Consider the following 19371-nt stretch of genomic DNA (forward strand, 5'->3'; position numbering starts at 1 on the left):
CCCCAAGGGATGCAGGTCAGGGCCTCAGGTGACCTCAAGTGACCCCCGTCAGGGTCTCAGGTGAAATTGAATGACTCCAAATGACCTCAAGTGACCCCGATCAGGGCCTCAGATGATATCAAGCGACCCCAAATGACCTCAAGTGACACTGGTCAGGGCTTCAGGTGACCTCAAGTGACCCCAAATGCTCTCAAGTGACCCCACTCAGGGCCTCAGATCACCTAAAGCGACCCCAAATGACCTCAGGTGACACCGGTCGGGGCCTCAGGTGACCACAAGTGACCCCAAATGACCTCAAGTGATCTCGGTCAGGCCCTTAGATGACCTCAAGGGACCCCAGTCAGGGCCGAAGATGACCTCACCTGTCCCCAAATGTCCGCAAGCGACCTCAGTCAGGGCCTCAGGTGACCTCAAGCAAACCCAAATGACCTCAAGTGGCCCCAGTCAGGGTCTGAGATGGCCTCAAGTGACTCTAAATGACCTCAAGTGACCCCGGTGAGGCCCTCAGGTAGCTTCGGGTGAGCTCATGTGACCCCAGTCAGGGGCTCATGCCGACATCAAGTGACCCCAAAAGACCTCATGTGACCCCAGTCAGGATTTCAGATGGCCTGAAGAGACCTCAAATGATCACAACTGATCCAGGTCAGGACCTCAGGTTACCTCAAATGACCTCAAGGGACCCCGGTCATGGCCTCAGGTGACCTCAAGTGACCCCAAATGACCTCAAGTGACCCCAATCAGGGTATCACATGACTTCAAGTGACCTCAAATGACCTCAAGTGACCTCCGTCAGGGCTTCAGATGACCTCAAGTTACAACCAACAACCTCAAGTGACCTCGGTCAGGGCCCCAGGTGACCTCAAGTGACCCCAAATTACCGCAAGTGACCCCATTCCGGGCCTCAGATGACCTCAAGTGACCTCAAATGACCTCAGTTGATCCCAGTCAGGGCCTCAGGCGACCTCAAGTGACTCCGGTCAGGGCTACAGATGAACTCGAGCAACACCAAAAGACCTCAAGTGACCTCGGTCATGGCCTCAGATGACATCAAGCGACCCCAAATGACCTCAACTGACATTGGTCAAGGCTTCAGGTGACCTCAAGTGACTGCAAATAACCACAAGTGACGCCAGTCAGGACCTCAGATGACCTCAAGTGACCCCGGTCAGGACCTCACATGACCTCTAGTTACTTCGAAGGACCTCAGGTGACCCCAGTCAGGGCCTCAGGTGACCTCAAGTGCCCCCAAACGACCTCAATTCATCACGGTCAGAGCCTCAGGTGACCTCAAGGAAACCCAAATGACCCCAAGTGAGCCCAATCAGGGCCTCAGGTGACCTCAAGTGACCCTGGTTAGGGCCTTAGGTGACCACAAGTAACCCCAAATGACCTCAAGTACCCCATTCCAGGCCTAAGCTGACCTCAAGTAACCCCAAATGACCTCAGTTGACCTCAGCCAGGGACTCAGGTGACCTCATGTGACCCCGGTCAGGGTCTCAGGTGAAACGAGTAATCCCAAATGACCTCACGTGACCCGTGTCAGGGCCTCAGATGACATCAAGTGACCCCAAATGACCCCAAGTGACACCAGTCAGGGCTTCAGGTGACCTCAAGTGACCCCAAATGCCCTAGGTGACCGCAGACAGGGCCTCAGATAACTTCAAGTGACCCCAAATGACCTCAAGTGACCTCGGTCAGGTCCCCATATGACCTCAAGTAACCCCAAATGACCTCAATTGATCCGGGTCAGGGCCTCAGGCGACCTCAAGTGACCCCAGTCAGGGCCTCAGATGACGTCATGTGGCCCCAAAGGACATCAAGTGACCCCAGTCAGTGCCTCAGTTGACCTCAAGCAAAAGAAAATTACCTCAAGTGACCCCCCAGTCAGGGCCTCAATGACCTCAAGTGAGCCCGGTCAGGGCCTCAGCTGACCTCAAGTAGCCCCAAATGACCTCTCGTGACTGAAGTCAGGACCTCAGGTGACCTCAAGCAAACCCAAATGACCCCAAGGGACACAGGTCAGGGCCTCCGGAGACCTCAAGGGACCCTAAATGACCTCAAGTGACCCCAAAAGAGTTCATATGACACCCGTCAGGGCTTCAGATGACCTGAAGAGACCCCAAATGACCTCAGTTGATCCCAGTCAGGGCCTCAGGTGACCTCAAGGGACCTCAAATGACCTCAAGTGACCCCAGTCAGGGTCCTCAAATGACCTCAAGTGACCCCAAATGACCTCTAGTAACTGCAGCCAGGGCCTCAGGTGACCTCAAGGAAACCCAAATGACCCCAAGGGACAGAGTTCATGGCCTCAGATGACCTCAAGTGACCCCAAAAGACCAAACGTGACCCAGGTCAGGGCCTCAGCGACCTCAAGTGACCCCAGTCAGGGCCACAGATGAGGTCAACTAACGCAAAATTACCTCAAGTGACCCCAATCAGGGCCTCAGGTGACCTCAAGTGACCCCAGTCAGGGTCCCAGATGACGTTAAGTGATCCCAAATGACCTCAAGTGACGCCGGTCAGGGCCTCAGATGACCTGAAGGGATTCCAAATGACCTCATGTGACCTGTGTCAAGGCCAGGGCCTCGAGTGACCTCAAGTGACCCCAAATGACCTCAAGTGACCTCACTGAGGGGCTCGGGCGACCTCAAACGACCCAAAATGACCTCAAGTGACCCCGGTCCGGGCCTCAGGCGACCTCAAGTGACCCCAAATGACCTTAAGTGACCCCAGTCAGGGCCTCAGGTGATCTCAATGACCCCAAATGACCCCAAGTGACCACAGCCAGGGCCTCAGTTGACTTCAAGTGACCCCAAATGGTCTCAAGTGACCCCGTACAGGGCCTCAAATGACCTCAAGTGACCCCAGTCAGGGCCTCAGGGATGTCATGTGACCACAAACGATCCCAGGTGACCCCGGTCAAGGACTCAGGTGACTTCAAGCGACCTCAGTCCGGGCCTCAGGTGACCTCAAGTGACCCCAAGTGACCTCAAGTGACGCCGGTCAAGGCCCCAGGTGACCTCAGGCGCCACCAAATGACCTCAAGTGACCCCAGTCAGGGCCTTAAATGACATCAACTGACCCCAAATGACTACAAGTGACCCCAGTCACGGACTCAGGTGACATCAATAGACCCCAAATGACCTCAAGTGTCCCCCGTCAGGGCCTCAGATGACCTGAAGGGACTCCAAATGACCTCATGTGACCTGTGTCAAGGTCAGAGCCTCAGGTGACCTCAAGTGACCCGAAATGTCCTCAAGTGTCCCCAGTCAGGGCTTCAGATGACCTGAAGGGACTCCAAATGACCTTATGTGACCTGTGCCACGGCCAGTGTCTCAGATGACCTCAAGTGACCCCAAAATGACCGCAAGTGACCCCACTGAGGGGCTTCAGGTGACCTCAAGTGACCCCCAAATGACCTCAAGTGACCCCAGCCAGGGCTTCAGGCGACCTCAAGTGACCCCAAATTGCCTCAAGTGACCACAGCCAGGGCCTCAGTTGACTTCAAGTGACCCCAAATGGCCTCAAGTGACCCCATACAGGGCCTCAAATTACCTCAAGTGACCCCAGTCAGGGCCTCAGGGTATGTCATGTGACCACAAATGACCCCATGTGACCCCGGTCAAGGACTCAGGTGACCTCAAGTGACCCCAAATGACCTCAAGTGACCACAGTCAGGGCCTCAGATGACATCTAGTGACCCCAAATGACCTCAAGTGACCCCGGTCAAGGCCTCAGGTGACTTCACGTGACCCCAGTCCGGGCCTCAGGTGACCTCAAGTGACCCTAAATGACCTCAAGTGACCCTGGTGAAGGTCTCAGGTGACCACAAGTGACCCCAGTCAGGCCCTCAGATGACCTCAAGTGATCCCAAACGACCTCAATTCATCGTGCTCAGGGCCTCAGGCGACCTCAAGTGACCCGTCACGGACGCAGATGACCTCACGTGGCCCCAAATGATGGCAAGTGACCCCAGTCAGGGCCTCAGGTGACCTCAAGCAAAACAAAATAACCTCAAGTAACCCCAGTCAGGCCCTCAGATGACCTCAAGTGATCCCAAACGACCTCAATTCATCGCGCTCAGGGCCTCAGGCGACCTCAAGTGACCCCAGTCACGGACGCAGATGACCTCATGTGGCCCCAAATGATGGCAAGTGACCCCAGTCAGGGCCTCAGGTGACCTCAAGCAAAACAAAATAACCTCAAGTGACCCCAGTCAGGGCCTCAGATAACCTCAAGTGATCCCGGTCAGGGCCTCAGCTGACATCAAGTGACCCGAAATGACCTCAAGTGACCCCGTTTCATGCCTAAAATGACCTCAAGTGACCCCAAATGACCTCAAGTGACCCCGGTCAAGGCCTCAGGTGACTTCTATTGACCCCAGGCAGGGCCTCAGGTTACATCATGTGGCCACAAATGACCTCAACTCATTCCCGTCAGGGCCGCAGATGACTTCAAATGACCCTTAATGACCTCAAAAAACCCCCGTCAGAGCATCCGGTGACCTCGAGTGACACCACGCAGGGCCTCAGTTGTCCTCAAGTTACCCCACATGACCTCAAGTGACCCCAGTCACTGCCTCAGGTGAACTCAAGTGACCCCAAATGACCTCAAGTGACCTCGGTCCGGGCCTCACGTGACCTCAAATGATCCCAAATGACCTCAAATGACGCCAGTCAAGGCCCCAGGTGACCTCAGGCGCCACCAAATGACCTCAAGTGACCCCAGTCAGGGGCTTAAATGACATCAACTGACCCAAAATGACTACAAGTGACCCCACTCACGGAGGCAGGCAACCTCAATAGACCCCAAATGACCTCAAGTGTCCCCCGTCAGGGCCTCAGATGACCTGAAGGGACTCCAAATGACCTCATGTGACCTGTGTCAAGGCCAGGGCCTCAGGTGACCTCAAGTGCCCCCAAATGACCTCAAGTGACCCCGGTCTGGGCCTCAGGTGACGTCAAGTGACCCCAAAGTGCCTCAAGGGACCCGTTCAAGGCCTCAGAAGACTTCAAGGGACCCCAAATGACTTCACATTACCCCACTCAGGGCCTCAGGTTGCCGGAGCCTTCCCCGGATTGGGGTGACTCCGGATGGTGGTAAAGTCTCTCCTCCAACCCGTGCCTTCAAAGAAAGACTCAGTAGTCTTCAGTCGTCCGGTCTCAAGGTAGTTTATTGCATGTTATCTCAAGGCACACAGACTCCCTGACATTGTCCCTGACTCTGTCTGTCCCCGTCTCTGGCTGTCCCCGTCTCCCCTCCCCGAGGGGCTGGTGCCATCTTTTATATCACACATTACGTATTAGGTGTTTATAGTTTTTTCCCCAATGCCTACTACCTATGTTGAACAGTGACTTTCTACTCTAAACCAATCTGTGAGTGCCAACACCACCAAGAACATGGAGAATAGGAAGAAGAAAGAAGGAGGACAGGGCACGCCCAAATCCCTCCATCTTAGAACCTCTGACCCCCATGTACAAACCTTAGACCCCCCTGTACAAGGCCTAAAACCCCCCTGTACAGCACTCAAAAATCCTACCTTTCACTTTGTGACTACTTCTATTATAATATCTAAACTTTTGTGATTTCTTGTTCTTCCTGCAAGGTTGGTAAATTGTTCCATGGGTCAAGCTCAAGACCACAGGGGTCCCTGGCCGCCTGCCAGGGTCTCAGAGGCTTCTGCCCTGGGCCCAGAACATCCAAGAGTGTCTGAGGGACACCTTGGGTTCCGACATCAGGTGACCTCAATGACCCCAAATGACCTCAAGTGTCCCCGGTCAGGGCCTCAGATGATATGAAGTGACTCCAAACGACCTCATGTAACCTGGATCACGGCCACGGATTCAGGTGAAGTCAAGTGACCCCAAATGACCCCAAGTGAACCCGGCCAGGGCCTCAGTGGACTTCAAGTGACCCCAAATGGCCTCAAGTGACCCCGGTCATGAACTCAGATGACCACAAGTGACCGAAAATGCCCTCAAGTGACACCGCTCATAGCCTCAGATGACCTCAAGTGACCTCAAATGACCCCAAGTGACCCCAGCCAGGGCTTCAGGCGACCTCAAGTGACCCCAAATGGCCTCAAGTGACCCCGTACAGGGTCTCAAATGACCTCAAGTGACCCCAGTCAGGGCCTCAGGGGATGTCATGTGACCAAAATGACCCCATGTGACCCCGGTCAAGGACTCAGGTGACCTCAAGTGACCCCAAATGACCTCAAGTGACCACAGTCAGGGCCTCAGATGACATCTAGTGACCCCAAATGACCTCAAGTGTCCCCCGTCAGGGCCTCAGATGACCTGAACGGACTCCAAATGACCTCATGTGACCTGTGCCACGGCCAGGGCCTCAGGTGACCTCAAGTGACCCAAAATGACCTCAAATGACGCCAGCCAGGGACTCAGTTGACTTCAAGTGCCCCCAAAGGGCCTCAAGGGACCCCAGTCAGGGCCTCAGGTGACCTCAAGTGACCCCAAATGACCTTAAGTGACGCCAGTCAGGGCCTCAGGTGATCTCAATGACCCCAAATGACCTCAAGTGACCCCGTTCAAGGCCTCAGAGGACTTCAAGTGACCCCAAAGGGCCTCAAGGGACCCCACTCAGGGCCTCAGGTGACCTCAATGACCCCAAATGACCTCAAGTGTCCCCGGTCAGGGCCTCAGATGACATGAAGTGATTCCAAATGACCTCATGTAACCTGGATCATGGCCACAGATTCAGGTGACGTCAAGTGACCCCAAATGACCCCAAGTGAGCCCGGCCGGGGCCTCAGTTGACTCCAAGTGACCGAAAATGGCCTCAAGTGACCCCGGTCATGAACTCAGATGACTGCAAGTGACCGAAAATGCCCTCAAGTGATACCGGTCATGGCCTCAGATGACCTCAAGTGACCTCAAATGACCCCAAGTGACCACAACCAGGGCCTCAGTTGATTTCAAGTGAACCCAAATGGTCTCAAGTGACCCCAGACAGGGCCTCAAATGACCTCAAGTGACCCCTGTCAGGGCCTCAGTTGATGTCATGTGACCACAAATGACCCCATGTGACCCCGGTCAAGGACTCAGGTGACCTCAAGTGACCCCAAATGACCTCAAGTGACCACAGTCAGGGCCTCAGATGACATCTAGTGACCCCAAATGACCTCAAGTGACCCCGGTCAAGGCCTCAGGTGACTTCACGTGACCCCAGTCCGGGCCTCAGGTGACCTCAAGTGACCCCAAATTACCTCAAGTGACCCTGGTGAAGGTCTCAGGTGACTGCAAGTGACCCCGGTCAGAGCCTCAGTTGACCTCAAGTGACCCCAAATGACCTCAAGTCACCCCAGTCAATGCCCCTGGCGACCTCAAGTGACTCCAAATGACCTTAAGTGACAGTGGTCTGGGCCGCAAGTGATGCAGATGAGCCCAAATGACCCCAAGTGACCCCAGTCAGGGTCTCAGATGACCTCAAGTGACCACAAATGACCTCAAGTGACCCCGGTCAAGGCCTCACGTGACTACAAGTGACCCCAGTCAGGGCCTCAGGTGACATCATGTGGCCAAAAATGACCTCAACTCATTCCCATCAGGGCTGCAGATGACTTCAAATGACCCTTAATGACCTCAAAAAACCCCCATCAGAGCATCAGGTGACCTTGAGTGACACCGCGCAGGGCCTCAGTTGTCCCCAAGTTGCCCCACATGACCTCAAGTGACCCCAGTCACTGCCTCAGGTGAACTCAAGTGACCCCAAATGACCACAAGTGTCCCCGGTTAGGGATTCAGATGACCTGAAGGGACTCCAAATGACCTCATGTGACCTGTGTCACGGCCAGGGCCGCACGAGACGTCAAGTGACCCCAAATGACCCCAAGTGACCCCAGCCATGGTCTCAGTTGACTTCAAGTGACGCCAAAGGGCCTCAAGGGAACCCAGTCAGGCCCGCAGGTAGCCGCAATCGACCCAGAATGACCTCAAGAACCTGGAGCAGCAGTGGTGCTTTCCGGAGCTGCATATTTTGCCTCTCTAGTCGCCAACATCATAGAAAAAAGCTTTTCCACTCCATTGCTCAAGGGGAAAGTCTACCAGCACTGGTCACTTCCCCCGATCTCGCCAAGAAATTGGATTTGCTGCACATTCGAAAGACACTGTACTTTCCTGGGCAACCTGCAAATTGCTGGCAAATGACCATGCTCTCTGCCCACTCTTGCCCAGCTCTTCATATTAGCCGGCACGTTGCAGCCTGGCGAAGGCAAGAAACCTGGAGAGCTGTCACAGAGCAGAAGGGCAGCTGAGATGCTGAAAAGCAGCAAAACTGAACAGCCTGCCTCAGCTTCAGCAGTGTGCAATTGACTGAAGGCGAAAAACCAAGCAGCAGAGCAGAGGGCTTCTGTGCGCAATGAAGGCAGTTGCAAGAATCCAACAGCTGCTCCTTGCCAAGCACAGTCAGCTGACTATGTTCTTGTTTCTTGACAAACTCACCGCTGCCCTTCTTTTCTGCAGCTGCCGCCGTGTTCTCGGCACCGCGGAGCCTCAGGCCACAAGCAAGACTTTCCACCGAAGGACTTCTCAGCACTCAGTCGAAACCCAGAGAAATTGTCCTGGAACACCTTCCAGTTGCATGCTAAAAGTGCAGTCATCAGGCTGGTGAGGGTCAGCCATCATTCTCTAGCAGTTCGAGGGCTGAGCACACAAGCCAAATTTTGGCTGCTTTGTTCTTCTCCTCCTACGAGTTACGGCGCTCTCTAGGGCTCTCGGAGGCGAAGACGCGGCTACTTCACGCACAGATCACTGGAGCGGCAGTGGTGCGCTGCCGAGCGCTACTTCTGCCGAAAGTGGCTTGGGAGCGGCTCTTCCCTTCGGAGCTCGCAGAGGCCCCGTATTCTGCCTCTCTAGCCGGCTGCATCTTAGCGAAAAGCTTTTCCCGCTCTATTTCACAAGGAGAACGCGTACCAACACCGCACACTTTCCCTGATCTTGCCAAGAAAAGCTGTCTTGTGCGCTTATCAAAGCCACTGCACTTTCCTAGGCAAACTGCTGACAGCTAGCAGTTCTCTAGGCGCCCACCTGCTCCGCTCGGTGTCCCATTGAACCCGTTGCACCCGGGAAAAGGAAAAAAGCCTTGAGAGATGTCAACGTGCATAAGTGGAGCAAAGAAGCTGAAAAACAACCAAGCTGAATAGCCTGGCTCACCTTCAGTAGTGCGCACTACACAGAAGGCGGAAAAAGAAGCAGCAGAGCAGCGGGTCTCTGTGCGCACTGAAGGCAGTGGCAAAAATCCAGCAGCTGCTCCTTGCAAAAACATTCAGCTGCCTATGTTCTTGTATCCTGAGAAACTCACCGCTGCCTTGCTTTTCTGCAGCTGAAATCGTCTTCTCTGCATCTGAGATCCTCTGGGGAGCAGCAAGAATTTCCAAAGAGGGATGCATGAGGAGTAAGTAAAAATGCAGGAACATTGTCCTTCCTGTAACACCTTCCATTGGCATGTCAAGAGTGAATTCAAGAGGCAGGAGAGCGGCAGTCACCGTCCTGCAGCAGCCTGCTAGCTTCGCACACAAGCCGGCTTCTTTGCGGCTTCGTTCTTCGCCTCTTGCAAGCTACCGCGATCTCCGGCTGCCGGAGGACAAGAAGCGGCTACTTCGTGCACAGATCACTGGAGCGGCAGCGGTGTGCTCCGAAGAGCCGCTTTTGCCGAAAGACGCCGGCAAGCGGCACTTGCTTTCGGCCAGCTCCGGAGCCGCGTATTCTGCCTCTCTAGTCGCCTACATCTTAGCGAAAAGCTTTTCCGCTCCAGTTCTCAAGGAGAAAGTGTACCAGCACTGCTCACTTAGCCCGACCTTGCCAAGAAATGGGATTTGCTGCACATGCCAGGGACACTGCACTTTCCTGGGCAAGCTGCAACCTGCTGGCAGATGGCCGTGCTCTCTGCCCACTCCTGCCCAGCTCTGGGTAGTAGCGGGCACGTTGCAGCCTGGCGAAGGCAAGAAACCTGGAGAGCTGTCACAGAGCAGAAGGGCAGCTGAGATGCTGAAAAGCAGCAAAGCTGAACAGCCTGCCTCAGCTTCAGTAGTGTGCAATTGACTGAAGGCGAAAAAGCAAGCAGCAGAGCAGCGGGCTTCTGTGCACACTGAAGGCAATTGCAAGAATCCAGCAGCTGCTCCTTGCCAAGCACAGGCAGCTGCCTAGGTTCTTGCTTCTTGACCGACTCACAGTTGCCCTTCTTTTCAGCAGCTGCCACCGTGTTCTCTGCATCTCGGAGTCTCTGGGGAGCAAGAAGAATTTCCAAGGAGGGATTCATGGCCACTACGTCAGAACCCAGGAAGGTTGTCCTGGAACACCTTCCATTGGCATGTCAAGAGTGAATTCAAGAGGCAGGAGAGCAGCAGCCACCGTCCTGCAGCTGTCTGCGAACTTCGCACACAAGCCGGCTTCTTCGCGGCTTTGTTCTTCGCCTCTTGCAAGCTACCGCGATCTCCGGCTGCCGGAGGCGAAGAAGCGGCTACTTCGCGCATAGATCACTGGAGCGGCAGCGGTGCGCTCCGGAGTGCCGCTTTTCCCGAAATGTAGAGAGCTTGGCAGAAGAATGGTTAAACATCAAGGGACATGAAACTGTAAAATTGGTCAAAGTATGAGGGGCTACGTGACTGCTGCATCGGTCAGCATGACCCTGGGTATAGAAATCAGGATATGTAGAAATCAGAGTTTGCAAGAATCAGAATGCTGAAAACTGCTTGGTATGTAGAAATAGATAGAGAAGAACCAAAAAGTATCAATCACAAGAACAGCAAGAGCAACCGAACAAGACAGATGCGCAAATCACACAGCAACCAATCATGAGCTTGGCTTTTGCAATATGCATGAACTAATTAACAAGTATATATAAACTTTGTAATTTGTTGTAATAAACTGAGACTTGATGATCATGATATCATGAGTCTTGTCTCCCGCGGCGCTTCTCCGACAAATGGTGACCCCGACGTGATCCGAGGCAAAGGCGGGAGAGGTGCTCCGTTGGGTTCGGGTCCTGCAGCTGGAAGGACGGCGACAGAGCTGCCAGTTTTTGCTCCGCGCCCTGAGTGACCACAGCGGTGGGCTCAGCTGATACATGCTGCCGAAGCTTGAAGTGGCCAGCAACGGTACCGACACAACCATGGACAGGCAAGCAGCCTGATTGCCTGTATGAATATGATTTATTTAGTACTTTTCTCAGAAAAAGACAGGTTAGGGGGATTGACTTAGATAAGGATCTCCCTTCGCTCTTACATCATGCTCATTCTTATGGCTTTTTTGTAAACCCCCATACTGTTCATGAACTTTCAGAATGGAGAAGATATGGGGATAAGTTGTGGGAATTAGTGTTAGATGATGATAAACCGGGCAAGAAAATGAGTAAACTTTGGAGAGTGGTCCATAACGAATTGTTGATGTGTCAGGCAGAAAAAAGGGCAGTGGAAGGGGTACGAACAGCTCAGGAGAAAAATAAGGAATATGAACCCTCGCTTCTCTCCAGTGAGCCAAACCCTCCGGTTCTTACAAACTTTCCCGTCCCCATCTCTGTTTCTGCAATGCCTGTACCTCCCACAGACACTGGTGACATTGAGGTACGACCGTCAGCTCCCCCTTTACCCCCACCGCCGCGTCCCCCTCCAGGCATACAAAACGTTACTGTAGCACCCGCCCTGCAACATCCTCCGTCTCCCGGCCAGGAGCCTGTCCCTGGGGCAGAATCTGACCTCGCGGAGGCCATGGCTAAAGAGAGACGTGAGGTATGGGCTGCTGTCGCACGGGAGGGTATGCAGACGGGGGACGCTGAGCTCTTCACGGCAGCACAGGAAACCCTTGCTTTTCCAGTGATATTTACGCCAAATGCTCAAGGGGGGTACACTGCGCAGGTCCAGAGCCTTGACTGGAAAATTGTAACACAGCTGCGTGCCACTGTGGGGAGCTATGGTATTACCAGTGAGCCCGCTAGGCAAATGCTTGATTTTATTTTTAATGCTCATACCTTATTACAGTCCGATGTTAGGGGAATGGCCAAATTGATTTTTACCCCGCATCAACGCTTACTTTTTGAGGCACGCTGGAGAGAGGAAGCGGTAAGAAGCGCCAATTTACCTAGGGCTCAGGGCGACCCTTTAGCAGGGCTTACTGTAGCCGAGCTTCTGGGAGAGGGTGCCCATGTACGTCTGGAACAACAGGCCGCCCTAGGACCTGACAAATTAAGGGAAGCCACAATAGTAGCAAGAAGAGCGATAGACAAGGTCAAAACCCCGGGTGGAGTCCCAATGTATATGGGGATTAAACAGGGTAGAGAGGAGCCTCTTGGCACCTTCGTGGATAAGATAATGGAAGCATTGTCCAAAGCAGGGGTGGCCGATCATATGCAGGATGCCCTACTCAAACAGTGTATACTGCAGAATAGCAATTCCACAACCAGAAATTTGATTACTTCCTTTCCTGGGGATTGGACCGTCCAAGCAATGTTAGAGAAGGCTGCTTCTGTGCCAGTTGGGTCTCAGGCGTTAATAGTTAATGCTTTACAAGAAATAGGACAGGGGTTACGGGAACAAGCAATAAGCTCTCAAAATCAGGTTTTAGCAGCCCTTGCTCCCCTTCAAGCTGCAGCTGCGCGCCCCTGTTCTAACATTACTGGAGAGGCACGACCAAGATGCTACCGCTGTGGAAACTTAGGTCACATTCGAAAAGAATGCGGAGCGACAGGAGTTTGGTGCCGCAGACGCCAATCAAATACCCACAACTCCAATGCATGCCGAAAGAAGCAGGGAAACTCCCAGAGCAGCGCAAACAGCGGCCGCGCCAAGACACAAATGGCAGCTGCAGGAGCGAAACCTCCCAGCAACTCCAACCTGCCACCTGCGGGAGCCTCGGCTTGGACTTGGCAGCCGCAATAGAGACTGATCTCTTGACCTCAAAACCATATAAGATTCCAACGGGAATCCATGGCCCCCTACAAATACACGGACAAACTATGGGAGGACTCATTATTGGCCGCTCTTCAGCCGCTATATTAGGCCTCTTTGTGGAACCAGGAATCATCGATGCCGATTGTTCGGCAAAATTATGATCATCGCTCATACGTCATATCCCCCAGTGACGGTACCAAAAGGTCAAAGAATTGCTCAGCTAATCCCAATCCCACAAATGACCAAGGGATTGGAACCTATGTCCCAGGTCCCTAGAACCCCGGAAGGATTTTGTTCGACAGGAGGTCTTGCATTGCTTACCCTAGACCTTAACACCCGCCCCAAAAAATCTTGCCGCCTGATTCATCAAGGACATAGCATTGTGCTTAAAGGACTTTTAGATACGGGTGCGGATACTAGCGTCATCGATCCAGGTCATTGGCCTGCGTCTTGGCCCACTCAGCCTGCAGCAACCACGGTGAGCGGTATTGGTGGGATGACACTTGCGAGCCGTACCCCGGTACTGACTGTTGAGATTGAAGGGAGACAGGTGTCTGCAGCACTTTCTATAACAACTTTTGCAGAAAATGCTGAATGCACACCTTGTTGTGCAAAAAGAAAACAGGGGAAGTGTAGAGAGCTTGGCAGAAGAATGGTTAAACAGCAAGGGACATGAAACTGTAAAATTGGTCAAAGTATGAGGGGCTACGTGACTGCTGCAACGGTCAGCATGACGCTGGGTATAGAAATCAGGATATGTAGAAATCAGAGTTTGCAAGAATCAGAATGCTGAAAACTGCTTGGTATGTAGAAATAGATAGAGAAGAACCAAAAAGTATCAATCACAAGAACAGCAAGAGCAACCGAACAAGACAGATGCGCAAATCACACAGCAACCAATCATGAGCTTGGCTTTTGCAATATGCATGAACTAATTAACAAGTATATATAAACTTTGTAATTTGTTGCAATAAACTGAGACTTGATGATCATGATATCATGAGTCTTGTCTCCCGCGGCGCTTCTCCGACACCGAAAGACGCCGGGAAGCGGCACTTCCTTTCGGCCAGCTCCGGAGCCGCGTATTCTGCCTCTCTAGTCACCTACATCTTAGCCAAAAGCTTTTCCGCTCCAGTTCTCAAGGAGAAAGTGTACCAGCACTGCTCACTTAGCCCGACCTTGCCAAGAAATTGGATTTGCTGCACATGCCAAGGACACTGCATTTTCCTGGGCAAGCTGCAAACTGCTGACAGATGGCCGTGCTCTCTGCCCACTCCTGCCCAGCTCAGGGTAGTAGCGGGCACGTTGCAGCCTGGCGAAGGCAAGAAGCCTGGAGAGCTGTCACAGAGCAGAAGGGCAGCTGAGATGCTGAAAAGCAGCAAAACTGAACAGCCTGCCTCAGCTTGGATCCTGTGCAATTTTTCTGAAGGCGAAAAACCAAGCAGCAGAGCAGCGGGCTTCTGTGCGCACTGAAGGCAATTGCAGGAATCCAGCAGCTGCTCCTTGCCAAGCACAGGCAGCTGCCTAGGTTCTTGCTTCTTGACCAACTCACAGTTGCCCTTCTTTTCAGCAGCTGCCACCGTGTTCTCTGCATCTCGGAGTCTCTGGGGAGCAACAAGAATTTCCAAGGTGGGATGCATGACGACTATGTCAAAACCCAGGAAAGTTGTCCTGGAACACCTTCCATTGGCATGCCAAGAGTGAATTCAAGAGGCAGGAGAGCGGCAGCCCCCGTCCTGCAGCAGCCTGCCAGCTTCGCACACAAGCCGGCTTCTTCGCGGCTTCGTTCTTCGCCTCTTGCAAGCTACCGCGATCTCCGGCTGCCGGAGGACAAGAAGCGGCTACTTCGCGCACAGATCACTGGAGCGGCAGCGGTGCGCTCCGAAGAGCCGCTTCTGCCGAAAGACGCCGGCAAGCGGCACTTGCTTTCGGCCAGCTCCGGAGCTGCGTATTCTGCCTCTCTAGTCGCCTACATCTTAGCGAAAAGCTTTTCCGCTCCAGTTCTCAAGGAGAAAGTGTACCAGCACTGCTCACTTAGCCCGACCTTGCCAGGAAATAAGATTTGCTGCACATTCCAAGGACACTGCACTTTCCTGGGCAAGCTGCAACCTGCTGGCAGATGGCCGTGCTCTCTGCCCACTCCTGCCCAGCTCTGGATAGTCGTAGCGGGCACGTTGCAGCCTGGCGAAGGCAAGAAGCCTGGAGAGCTGTCACAGAGCAGAAGGGCAGCTGAGATGCTGAAAAGCAGCAAAGCTGAACAGCCTGCCTCAGCTTGGATCCTGTGCAATTTTTCTGAAGGCGAAAAACCAAGCAGCAGAGCAGCGGGCTTCTGTGCGCACTGAAGGCAATTGCAGGAATCCAGCAGCTGCTCCTTGCCAAGCACAGGCAGCTGCCTAGGTTCTTGCTTCTTGACCAACTCACAGTTGCCCTTCTTTTCAGCAGCTGCCACCGTGTTCTCTGCATCTCGGAGTCTCTGGGGAGCAACAAGAATTTCCAAGGTGGGATGCATGACGACTAGGTCAAAACCCAGGAAAGTTGTCCTGGAACACCTTCCATTGGCATGCCAAGAGTGAATTCAAGAGGCAGGAGAGCGGCAGCCACCGTCCTGCAGCAGCCTGCCAGCTTCGCACACAAGCCGGCTTCTTCGCGGCTTCGTTCTTCGCCTCTTGCAAGCTACCGCGATCTCCGGCTGCCGGAGGACAAGAAGCGGCTACTTCGTGCACAGATCACTGGAGCGGCAGCGGTGCGCTCCGAAGAGCCGCTTCTGCCGAAAGACGCCGGCAAGCGGCACTTGCTTTCGGCCAGCTCCGGAGCTGCGTATTCTGCCTCTCTAGTCGCCTACATCTTAGCGAAAAGCTTTTCCGCTCCAGTTCTCAAGGAGAAAGTGTACCAGCACTGCTCCCTTAGCCCGACCTTGCCAGGAAATAAGATTTGCTGCACATTCCAAGGACACTGCACTTTCCTGGGCAAGCTGCAACCTGCTGGCAGATGGCCGTGCTCTCTGCCCACTCCTGCCCAGTTCTTGGTACTAGCGGGCACGTTGCAGCCTGGCGAAGGCAAGAAACCTCTGAAACAATGCGCGGAATAAATAAATAGACTCCATAACCTGGGGTAGTTATGAAGTGGGTATGTATGTCAGCGCCCGGCACAAGTGAGATAGCTCTCCAAAAGTTGTGCCCCGAGCCTCAGTCTGACCCACACTTTTATTCTTAAAGACGTTCCATATGCAATACACTGCACGACTTTTTCATGCGTATTCAACCCCTGGCCCCGCCTGTCCTCGCTTCTCATGCTAAGTAAGTCCACGCCCTTCTGGGCATGCGTGGTTTGCTGTGGTGGTCGTACGGGGGTCTCTTGGTGGTCCTGAGGCTGAAGATTGTGGTCTTCCTCATGATTGAACTTTTGAACTTTTCCTCTCTGCGCGTGCGCTTTTGGTCTTTTGGTGCTTATCTGAGTACGTCTGTCAGTCTTGATAGGCTTGGAGACAGGGGAGCTTCTTTATCTGGGTTCTTTGCTTCTTCTGGTATTGTTCTTTATGCAAGAAGCTTCCGAAATTTGCATTTTCCTATGCCCTTTGTACTAGGCAAAGGTTTCTTAAGTAAAAGGTTGAAAATTCAACGCATAACTCTACAAGATAAATTAGAAATGCTTAATTCATTTTGTTAACCTAACTCTAAAAATCTCTGCTTCAGTCCCCCCTTTTCTTAAAATATAGTCAATTCTTTTACTACAGGGGTCTTGATTTAAATTCTGATCTACTATCATGACCGTCCTCTTTCAGTAAGATTCTATGAGTTCTAGAGAGTGATGTCAGACTGGCCATGTGTTTTAACATCCTCGAATTCTACATGAGTGTTAAAGTAGACATCATTAAACTTACAGTAACTAAAATTAATAGAATTATAATTGGGTGACATAAAGTCTTCTAAACAGTGTATTTCACTAGTTATGACTTGTGTTTATTAGCTAGTGATTGGTGCTGAATACACCAAGTTAAGAGACTTAACATACAGGAGGTTAGTGACATGTCTTGGGTAGACATTCTCTTTCGCACCCCATATGGTTTTTCATAAAGCAATTCAAAGTGGTTTAGCTTTTCTTTAGTCTTGGGTTTGGTTTGGATCTGCAGTAGTGCTAATGGGAGGGATTGAGTCCATGACAAATTAGCTTCTTTTCACAATTGTACAATTTGTTGTTTGATCAAATGATTCATTTTTTTTTACCTGACCACTTGATTGTGGGTTATATGGGGTGTGAAGTTCTCAGTCTATGTTCAAGTATTGGCTAACTTGTTGCACGAATTTTACAATAAAATGTGGTCCTCTATTTGAGGAGATTGTGGCCAGGACTCTAAAGTGTGGTATGTTTTCTTGTACCAATACCTTAGTTACTTCTTGAGCTTTAGAAGTCCTGGTGGGGAATGCTTCTGGCCATCCTGAAAAGGTATCTGTTAGCACCAGTAAAAACTTATACCCCCTTTTCTTGGCAATTCTGTACAATCAATCTGCCATTGCTGCTCCGGCCCATGACCCTTCCTCATCTGGCTAAGCTTTGGTTTGAGAGTATTTTTGGGGTTGGTCTGGAGGCAAAGGTCACATTGTCGAGTTGTAAATGTCTAGTTATGATAGAGCATCAATACCCCAATGGTTTTCTGGTGTTCTTCCTTTATTAGGGACCATAATAAATAGGAGGCTAGAACTAATTTTCCTTCTATGGTGACCCATCCCTCTTGGTTATAGCCTCCTTTTTGCTCATAGATTAATTTTTTTTCTAGTTTGTTGTATCTTGGCTTACCTTTAGGGGAAATTTGCCCCTCTGGAATCAGGGCTGCCTCAGTTATGACCTCAATTCTTGCTGCTTCTTTTGCTTCCCTATCTGCCAGCTTGTTTCCTTCTTCCAATTCTGAGTTTATCTTCTGATGTGCCTTAATGTGCATGATCGCTACTTTCTCTGGCAACTGGACTGCTTCTAGAAGTCGCAGTACTTCTGATGCATATTTAATATTTTTCCCTTGAGAGTTCAGCAGTCCTCTCTCTTTCTAAATGGCTCTGTGAGCATGCACTACTCCAAATGCATACTTCGAGTCCGTGTAGATGTTTATTTCTTTCCCTCTTGCCAATTCTAGGGCCCGAGTTAGAGCAATTATCTCGGCCTTCTGTGCAGAGGTATTTGTTGGCAGGGGCCCAGATGATATTACTTCCTTGCACGTTGTAACTGCCTACCCGGCGTGCCGTTTTCCACTGATGATATAACTGCTTCCATCAGTAAACGAGACTTCTGCATTCTCCAGAGGGGTGTCCTTCGAGTCAGGGCAGCTGGAGTAGGTGGCTTCAATGGTCTCCAGGCAGTCATGTTCCACTGGTTCCCCTTGGTTTCTACTGAGGAAGGAGGCTGGATTGACAATGTTAGTCACTACTATCTCTACATCATCTTGCTCCACTATGATAGCTTGGTATCTCAGGAGCCGTTGTGGGGAAAGCCAATGCCCACCTTTTACCTCTAGCACTGCAGACACTGTGTGAGACACTAGCACAGTTCTTTTCTGGCCTAGGGTGAATCTGTGTGCCTCTTGGATGTTCAGTACGACTGCTGCAACAGCTCTGAGGCACCCAGGCCACCCTTTAGCTGCTGTATCCAATTGCTTCGAGAAGTAAGCCACTGCTCTCCGATATGGGCCGAGGTCCTGTGCTAGTATTCCTAAGGCGATTCCTTGCTTCTCATGGGAGAATAAAAGGAAAGGCTTACTCACGTCCGGCAATCTCAGGGCTGGAGCTGACATGAGGGCTTTTTTCAGCTGGTTGAAAGCTTGCGTAGCTTCCTTTGTCTCTTGGATGTTCCTGCTTTCAGTTGCAATCGGTTCATATAAGGGCTTAACAAACAGTCCATAGTTATAGATCCATAACCTGCACCACCCTGTCATCCTCAGGAAAGTTCGTAGTTCCTTTACAGTCTGAGGTTTTGGGGTCTGGCATATTGCCTCCTTCCGGTTTCGGCCCAAGGTACGTTGTCTAGCACTGACTTCGTAGCCCAGATAAGTTACTTTCTGTTTTACTACTTGGGCTTTTTTCTTTGATACTCGGTACCCTTGGAGCCCCAAAAAGTTCAAGAGGCTTATCGTCCAGGCCATGCATGCTTCCCTTGTCCGTGTGGCTATCAGGATGTCATCTACGTACTGTAGCAACTTCCCTTCCTCTGGAGGGGCTTCTCAGGTCTCTAATTCTTTTGCAAGTTGTTCTCCAAACAAAGTGGGTGAGTTTTTGAATCCTTGTGGGAGTCTGGTCCATGTCAGTTGAGTTCTTCGCCCGCTCTTAGGATTTTCCCATTCAAATGCAAAAATTTTCTGGCTTCGTGGATAGGAAGGCAAAAGAAGGCATCTTTTAAATCTAAAACGGTAAACCAAGTTAGCTCGGCTGTTAAGCAAGTTAATAATGTGTAGGGATTGGCCACCACAGGATATAGATCCTCAGTTA

Source organism: Vidua chalybeata, chromosome 10 (assembly GCF_026979565.1).
Source record: "Vidua chalybeata isolate OUT-0048 chromosome 10, bVidCha1 merged haplotype, whole genome shotgun sequence".
Taxonomy (NCBI): Eukaryota; Metazoa; Chordata; class Aves; order Passeriformes; family Viduidae; genus Vidua; species Vidua chalybeata.